The following is a 9670-nucleotide window of genomic DNA, read 5'->3' on the forward strand; positions in this document are numbered from 1 at the left end:
TGATATACTAAACATACTAAAATATAATTATCGAGAAGCTATTAGTATAATGTTTACTTAGTAGGTAATTTATAGGTACAATGTTTAAGAACAATTTCATAACGTATCATAATAATATTAATTAACTTTTAAAAATCCTACCATATGATTGACATTCTATATTAACTGATAATTTTCAATGCGCTTAAAAATCTATTATTCACCGTTCATGTGTATTTCACATACCAATAAAAGAATACTATACTTACATAGATAATTAAAAGAAAAATAGTTAATGTATTATTAGATGTATTTTAAATGTATTACAAAGGTATTACATTATTTAATCTTTGATGGATTCATTTTATTGAGTAAATAATATGCGAATCCCAAACAATAGAGCCATACTCAACAATTAAACAAACTAATACGCAGTTGAGTGTTTTGAGTTTTTAATAACTTTTTAAGTCTTTAATCAGAAGCAATACTCATTGCAAAACTCAATGTTTTAAAAGCATAGCAACAAATCACGTCAACCATATTATGATATTATTTTGTCTCATTAAAATATAATTTATTTCTTGATTAACTGGTTATGTATAATTTTGGCAACGTATTTTTGTTTAAAAAAAAAATATAAATAATATTAGAATTTAGTAGAATTTAAGGTATTAAGAAAATATAATACGAAATATATAACAAAAGTTATCATTTATTTTATATTTCGAAAGCCCCTATAATATTGCTGTAATACCAACCATTGTACCATATACAAGACGAATGTTTGGTTACAGCAATTAAACGCCTTCTGTGAATTATTTAGTAGATAAAATATCTACAGAAAATAAATTGAAGGCATTCTATAGAAATTCATAGCACAAATATTATACCTAAAAAATAAATTCGATATAAACATTAAATAATTCTGAATTATACTGAACTTTTGTACAAATAATTCATACGAATCGTGATGATTTTAGTAGTTATAGTACCTAGTAGTTAAAATATGTAATAATGAATTAATAATATTCGTGACATTCGAATAATTGTCAAGTTTTTGTAAAAAACGTGTACCATAAATTGTAATTTTTTTTTTTTTGTTTCTTAATATACTGAACACTACTGGGAATCGGGACAACAGTGTTTCTTAAAAAAAAAATTTCATATATTTTCAGAATTCAGCTGTAATAAATTGCTATATCCATCCTGCATCGCCAAATTCCAAATTTATCTCAAAAAATAAATCATATGAATGACTGGAGATCATAATATTCACCAGTCGTTATTTACAATTTCAGTGACACTATATCATTATCGTTATATTGTCATCACTACAAAAATTAAATTTCTTTTAACTTTAATAAGATTTTTAAACATTTTAATAGCAAAAAATCATGAACACCTTACTATGTACCTATACCTTTTATTCTACTAATATCAAACCATATTGAAAATACGTCTTCTTAACTCCTAACATAATCTACGGATAACACTGATTAGTTTGCCGACGACAACAATTACCCAACCTTAATTCCTTAATTCTTAAGCTGAAAGCTGCAGGGAGTGATAATTTTCACATATCTTTGAGGGGGGCGGCGGTATTTTTGATCGTACGGCTAGCTATACTAGCTGAACCGTGACAAAATTGTTTCGTTTCTACCGTTTCCGGCGATTGATCAGACTCGGTTTCCCAGACGCCTCCGGAAATACACGTCGCCCTGATAACGGGCGACGACTGCATGCGGTCCTGGTAGCGGACGGTGCAAATAAATGCCGTGCTGCCGAAACGTTGCCGTACGCCGACGCGTTGGATACGCCGAATCGCCGGCGCACACCAGGGCCGTATGTATGACCGGTATAGCGTACGACGTCAACCGTCTAAAAAACAGTGTTGGAGCAACAATGATAATTGTCGAACGGTTTGTACATGGGCTCCTGATTTTCGTGTCACGTATTATTCAAGAATAACATGCCATCGATATCGCGCGCCGACATCACATTGACATCGCGCTTCGATGTGTTTCAAACGTAGGCACTGTGTTCTCAGCAGAATTCTCTCTACCAAAATCTGACGTAGACATTATTTGAAGTTGACTTGCTCAATGAGTTTGCTTTAAAACTGTAATAATAGAAGAAAAAAAAACAGATCACTACTTAAAAAATCCGATTACAAAAAATGTGTTTCAAAATTTTCAAGAAAATATTCAAATCGCATCGATCATCAAAAACAATATTACCACTGAAAGATAGTCACAAGTTATTGCAATAACACCAACGTATAATTGTAAAACTGTAAATCCATCGCAAAATCTACATGTTTTCGTTATTCGTTATCGAATGAATCAAATGATCTTTCTATTGAAATTCTCTCCATATCCATCACTATAACTCCCATTATCGCTCATATAAACAAACACATTTGAACATTGTTTAGTTAAAATTCAAAAATATTTTGAAACATTTACATGTATTATATTTATTTATTTATTTTATATTTATATTTAAATAAAATCGCGATAACAGTGATCATTGAGTGATATTGACAAGGTTTTATATATAAAACGCGTAAGTATAATGATACAAAAAATACGTAAATATTTAAATATATAATATCAAAATCCGAGTATTCTTTAACCATATTTATATAAAAGACAATAGGTGTCAGTTGGATATTTCAAGTGTTTTGACCATACAATTAAAATCAAAGAATTCTATAGTTTCAATAGTCTGTTTACGTTGAAACTATTCTACACATATTTTTTCAAACTTTACCAAAGTATAAAGAATTATCTTTTTTTGTTAGATGTACTTCAATAATTAATTAACATATTTTTAAAATTTTGTAATAGACATTATGTATTCATGTAGGTATAAAACTTATTATTCACCATAAAACTAAGATTTGTATAATATTTTTGCAGGTTGATCGAATTTTATGTTAAGTAAAAGGTTAGAACAATACACGTTTCATAACATTTATAAACAACAAAATACACAATGTATTTTTATTTATTAAGTTTAATATTTCTATCGTACACTGTATATAAATCTGATCAATCATTAACAAATTATTTATCAAACATTGTGAAAATGTATAATACGTAATTGTAGTTTTAAATTTTAAGTGGAGAAATACGAAAAATATATTAGATTTTTACTATTATTATTTATTTTAACGTTTTGTTTATTTTCTAATTCTGAAGACACTTTTTATAGTAAAAAAAAAATATTTTGATTTTCAACTCTGATGTCATTTCAATAGATTTGATCTTGTTGGTACTTTGTTTAGATTTAAAGTCCCAATAATTTTCTTAATAATCAGGAAACATTAAAAAAAATTACCAAAACATGGGAATATTAACCAAATACATTTTGTACACCATCGATATTGTTTTTAGGTGTAATTCAAAAAAGAATAATTATAGTAACTTGAAATTTTCATAATATAATTATATAATCCAACAATATTTGTGCGCATTTATTGTATGTAATTTTACTTGTGTCCTAATTATTTTTAGTTTATATTTATTGTGCCTGTAATTCTGCTGTATTATTTTTTTTTTTTTTTTTTTTTTTAAAGTATAACACACCTTGTATATGTTAGCATCTTATTTTACTGAATTATTGTTATGTACTGTGCTAAATAAGGAATTTTATTCCGTGAATTAATTAATAAATAAATAAATAAATAAATAAATAAATAAATATATTTCATATACCTAACATTAAAATTAAGTACTTTATAAGTTCAAGACTCGACGAAATATGTAATCTAACCTAACCTAGTGAATTTACTTATCTTATAGTTATTAAAAGCGCATACAGACATTATGGTCATATTTGGCAGAAAATAAAACATTTTAGTCACTACGTCAATTAATAGGTATTACCTATTTAATACACAATGTAAATTCAAAATATTATAGTGCAATCTACGGAACTTCTAAAAGAAAAATATGAATGTTTAAAATATATATAATAAGTATAGATTAATAATCGACAATCGACAAACCGACCACTCGTAAAATTGTTTTTCGCACGCAATGATTAATTATTGAATTCAAATTTCAAATTTAACTTTTTCATTATAGCTTAATGATAAGATACATTCGATACTTAATATTTACAACAGAAGGAATTCTCCGTTTTTTTTTGTTTTTTTTTTTATATACATATAATTTATAATTATACAATTAAACTAACTACTTACAAATTGAAAATTATAATTAGTTCATGTTATTTTTTTATTAGCTTAATATATAATTAACTAGTTTAATAAAATTTTAATTGTTGTACTTGTTTTAATTAATGTCGTTAACTATACGCCTATACATAAACGTACATGCGATTGTACCGTGAGGCAATTAATAATATCTAACCATGAAGGTTAAACATGTTTATTTATTATATGATATACATCATATGAATAAATAAATCACAAATACAACTGAAATTATTTATTTATTTTATACTATTAGTTAATCTGAATATATTACGTTTTTATACATAAATGATTTATTATTTTATGTTTATTTTTCAAAAACATGTCATTCGATATTATAAATTATAATACCATAATTTACATTATGGTTCTTTGTAACATACTCCTTCACAATATTTTTAAAAGTTTTAATACTTACTAATATTTGGACCTATCTATGTCAGGGTCTGAAATATATACAATGTCTAAGTAAACTGTTCATTAACTTACGCTCTTCTGTTGAACTTATATATAAATTATGGCCAAATATTAATGGTTGACTCTAGGTATTACGTATAACCACATCTAAACCCACTAGCTATGAATAGTAATTTAATATCTGTTTAAACATAATAATATAATATTTACAAATAAATAAAATAATATTTGGTGAATCATTTTTCACTTTGAATACAAGATTATTTTGAATTTGATACATCCAAAAAATTTACAATATATGATAATGGGAATACTTATTAATATTTATCAAATTGTTAGCCGAATAGATTATCTCAGAGTATTTCTTAAAACTAAATATCTTTTACACAAAAGTATATTAGTTACTAGTTTACCTACGATCTACCTAATTAGTATGTTAATTAATACCTACACACATTATACATAATTAAGTTAGTTAAATCAGGTTGTGTACTTGGGAGTTTACCAATTGCGCTTAAAATTACTATTCTATATACCAATTGCGTTCTATACATTTTAGGATCTATAGACCAGTTGTGTTCAAAACATTTTAAAATACTTAGTGAAAACTTATTAGTTAGTTATAATTAAAGACCGGATTTATATGCATTTTAAATTGTAAAATATGCATGCAACATGCACAAAGTGCAAAAACAGTCAAAATATGCAAGAAAAAATGCTTAATATGCAATTTTTACAATTCAAACTAATACTAAATAACAAGATAATTAGCGCCTATTATTATCAATGTGTTATCCTATATAGTGCAGTACCTATATATTGTGCAACAAAACTATATTAAGCTGATAAATATCCAGCAATAATGAAAATTTATATTCGTCTATCACTCAAGTTCATGCTTGTACGATCAAATATATGAGTAATAATAATAATGTTTCATAAAATTTCCGATACTGTTAAAAAATATATTATAACCAGTCACTTAAACAAGTAATCAATTGATCAATAACGACTAAAAATTTAAAACGATTGTTTTCCTTAACGCGACAATGCAACGCATTAAAATTGGCTTTAGACCAAGATATATTATTTGAGTGATTTGAAAACTTTAAGCATTGCAGAACATACCAAAATCAAATACTAAATTAATATATTTAAAATACTTCTCATTTATAAAACACAGAATACATTTTACAATTCAAAGTTTCAATAAACTATCGTTTTCTATTACATTTTTGAGTAATTACTTTTTTATTCCCATTACATTGTTTTTCAAAATTATAAACAATCAGTGTCAAACATACTAGCTAACTTCCTGTGTTTCTAACGAAAGTAATTAGAAGTTTAAAATTTATCAAAGTTTAAAGTTAATTATCACTAACCGATGATTAATTTAAATTAACTACAAAAATTATAGTGAAATAAATTCAAAAATAAAAATTTAAAAGTTAAAATCTTAATAAATATAAGTTTTTAGAAGTAAAAATATATTATATATAACAGCTATATAAATTAATTAAATAGAAAAAACAAATTCAACAAAGAAAATTAAACATTTTTTTATCAAGAGACATGACCACGATCCTCAGAAAACAATGCTTTTTAGTTGGGTACGATTGAGATAGTAACATTTATAAAAAAATACATTTTCTAAAATTATGAAAATTCATAATATTTGTAATTAATGATTGTTAATATGCAAGTATATCCATTTAAAAAATTTGATATACCCATACAAGTTCCGATCGCCTACTTTCCTCTAAAATACCCGTACATCACTAATTTTAATAAAAATTACTCAAAACTGATTAGTATTTATAATACCAATAATATTTTATTAAATATTATAAAACAGTAGCTGGTTTAATTAATTTAATAATAGTATACTCGTGCTATAGGTACATAATGTATTTAATACTCAACTCATTACCTACATTTGCAGATATATACTATATTAAACTGCATTCAATAATTGTGCGTGTAGTGTAAAAAGTTAATAAAAATAAATTAAGGTCAATGGTTTTTTTTTTTTATAGTTACTTAAATGATACATTTGAAATTGTACAATACCTAAGAAACTGCAAAACCATATACCTTAATTTATCTTTAACTGAAGTGTTAATTGCTGACAGCGTATTAAATATATGTACTTATACCCCAATTTTAAGCTATTCAGCCTGTTAATTTTATTACATGCTATTCTGTAGCATTTACACCACGAATTCTCATACACATAATTTTCAACTTATTTTTCTACCAGAAAGAGGACACTGATTTTTTATTATTTTATCATGTATATTGCTTATCTTCTGCAGATATACCATGTATGAAATCGTTTTAATAACTAACCACTCGCTATTTCAGGCATACCTTTCAGAATATTATTAATTGTTATATCAATTAATATTTATACTGTATAAATTATACACATAATACATATTTAATTAACACTCACGACCTACAAAATGTATTCATTCTCATTTTGTTTTTTTTATGAATTTTGACGTTCTTATAGTTGGTAACTAATAGTAGGTACATTCACAACAGTTATCATCTAAAAAAATGTCTAAAATGTAGAATAAAAGCAGCAATAGTAAAAATATTTGTTATTTTTTTTTTTTATGATAAAACTAAATGGTTATTTTTTTTTATTTAATTTTTGCTTCATTACAATTTTAGGAAAAATACAATGATATAAAACTAAATATAATTAAGAAAAAAAAAATGAAGACAGTTTTTTTTTTTTTTTTGTGGGTGATAGTTGATAAGTGAAACTGCAATTTCTAATGACAATTTTTTTATTCAAATAATTCAATTTAACATAATGTTGTAATATTTGTTTATATAATATGTATATAAGTTGTCAAAGGGGTTTTTTCAAATGGCATCGAAACAAAATATAGCTACAGAATTTTCATTTGAAAAAAAAATATTATATAGTAAAATATACTCGTAAATATGTCAAAAATAATCAACTTATGTCAGTAAATACGTGTTATCGTGGTTTATTAAACACAACTGATGATAATATCAATAGATTTCTTATGTGACTTGGCATATGACATCAGCTGTAAAAAATTGTGCAATGGTTTATTAAAATATCTAATTATATGTCCATACTGCATAAATATATACATATTTTACTTATCTATTAAAATTAGATAAATAAAAAGACTAAATCATATGTCAAAGTGTTGGTGTATTACATCTGCATCACATGTTTTTAGTGGATGACGGTGGTGGATACCATAGGCTTGTATTGAGTAATAATTTTTCTGAACTTTATAATTTTTGGTATGGTTCTAAAGTGTAGTCAAAGTGGTACAATGTATTACACACTGGCCAAAGAGTTTAAACTATACACGACATTATATAATTCAGTACACAATTTATAAAATGTATAATTTTGCAGCATACCTTGGAACGAACCTTGTTGTTACTGTGAAAAATGTTTTTACAAATACATGTACATTGTAAAAAGTAAAATATAGGTTTCTACTTATATTTTAACAAGTACAAAAATTATTATTTTCAACAAGACAACAACCATTTAACAAACTATATAAAATGGTAATATTATATACAATAATAATGAATAAGTTAACTATTATAGTAAATATAATGCATATATTATGGATAACTTCCAAGTCCAATGATCGGATAAAGTTGATATTACGATATTACCCAGGTAAACTTGAAATTATACAATATTATAGCATTACCCTGGCGGTGGTTTATTGTTAAACTTTTTTTTTTAATACTAGGGCTATGCGTCAATGAGATAGAAGACTGCACAGCTACCTACTAATTACTTAGATATTTTATATAATCGACCAATCAATTGCACTATGGTTCTTTTAAACATTAACAATACGTTTGTCATACACAAGACTTATTCAATAGTACTTAACGTATGTACTTATTAACCTATCTACAAATCTAACCACATAAATCAATCCAAATCCTCTATAGTGGTTTCGTGATTTTTTTAGTTACCTAAGATAATAAAAATATTAATCAATAATATAAAACGTGAATTGAAAAACAGTAAATCAAAACGTACTTATTTTAGCTTGCACTATATAGTACTTAAAATTTAAACTAGCTACACAAATCACATGATTAACAAAAAAAACAATTTATAATATAACCCACATCGCAGTAATAAAATTATCTCATTATACCTACTATAAAATAAATATTAATAACAAAAACAAAAACAAAAACAAACAAAAGTTCAAATTAACAACAAAAACTTGACCTGAATATGTTATTACTTAGGTACCTATATACTTGTTATTTATAGGTTTAATTATTCATTTTCATACTATAAGTATCATATGTTATATATCCGAGTTCAAAATTTAAATCCAAAATAATAATATTAACCACTGTGGAGATGAAAAAGTGTGTTATATATTTCTCAGTATCTACAGGAAACGTTGAGTGGGGAACTTAAAAGTATCGCAGTGCGCAGTGCGGGCGGAGACCTAAATTGTTTTTCTATATAATAGTACAATGCATGCTTGCCATTTTTCCGTTTAATACAACTTAGGGTGGTAGGAAACCTCAAACACACACCTTGTCTACCTATAGCGCTGAAAATCTGGACACAGGTGGTATTTCGAACAAATCGTTTTTTCTATTTTCTCAGTAATTTTTTTACCGGAAAATTGCGAAAATCAACTTCAATGGCATACGATTTTTGGATACACCGAACTTTTCCAATAACTTATCGAATGCAATATTTTATGTAGTACAATATTATATCGTTATAGATCAATAGATTTTTCAGATGTGTAACACAATTCCGAATTAGTGAGCCACATCAATAATAATGCGTCTTCGTGCAGCCCACCAAAAACATAAAAATTATAAATACACACCAATTGTAATGATATGATGATCGCTGCTATTATTTTAATATTGCGTAGAGATTTTATACCACATACCCGACTAGTGTTATTTAAACCAACAATTAATAATAATATTATAAAAGGTTTAGTATATTCTGTACAGACGTTGAAAATAATTTAACGACACCTGAATTTA

The sequence above is a fragment of the Melanaphis sacchari genome, unplaced genomic scaffold (genome assembly GCF_002803265.2).
Source record: "Melanaphis sacchari strain LSU unplaced genomic scaffold, SCAv2.0 Contig20_pilon_pilon, whole genome shotgun sequence".
In the NCBI taxonomy this organism is placed as follows: Eukaryota; Metazoa; Arthropoda; class Insecta; order Hemiptera; family Aphididae; genus Melanaphis; species Melanaphis sacchari.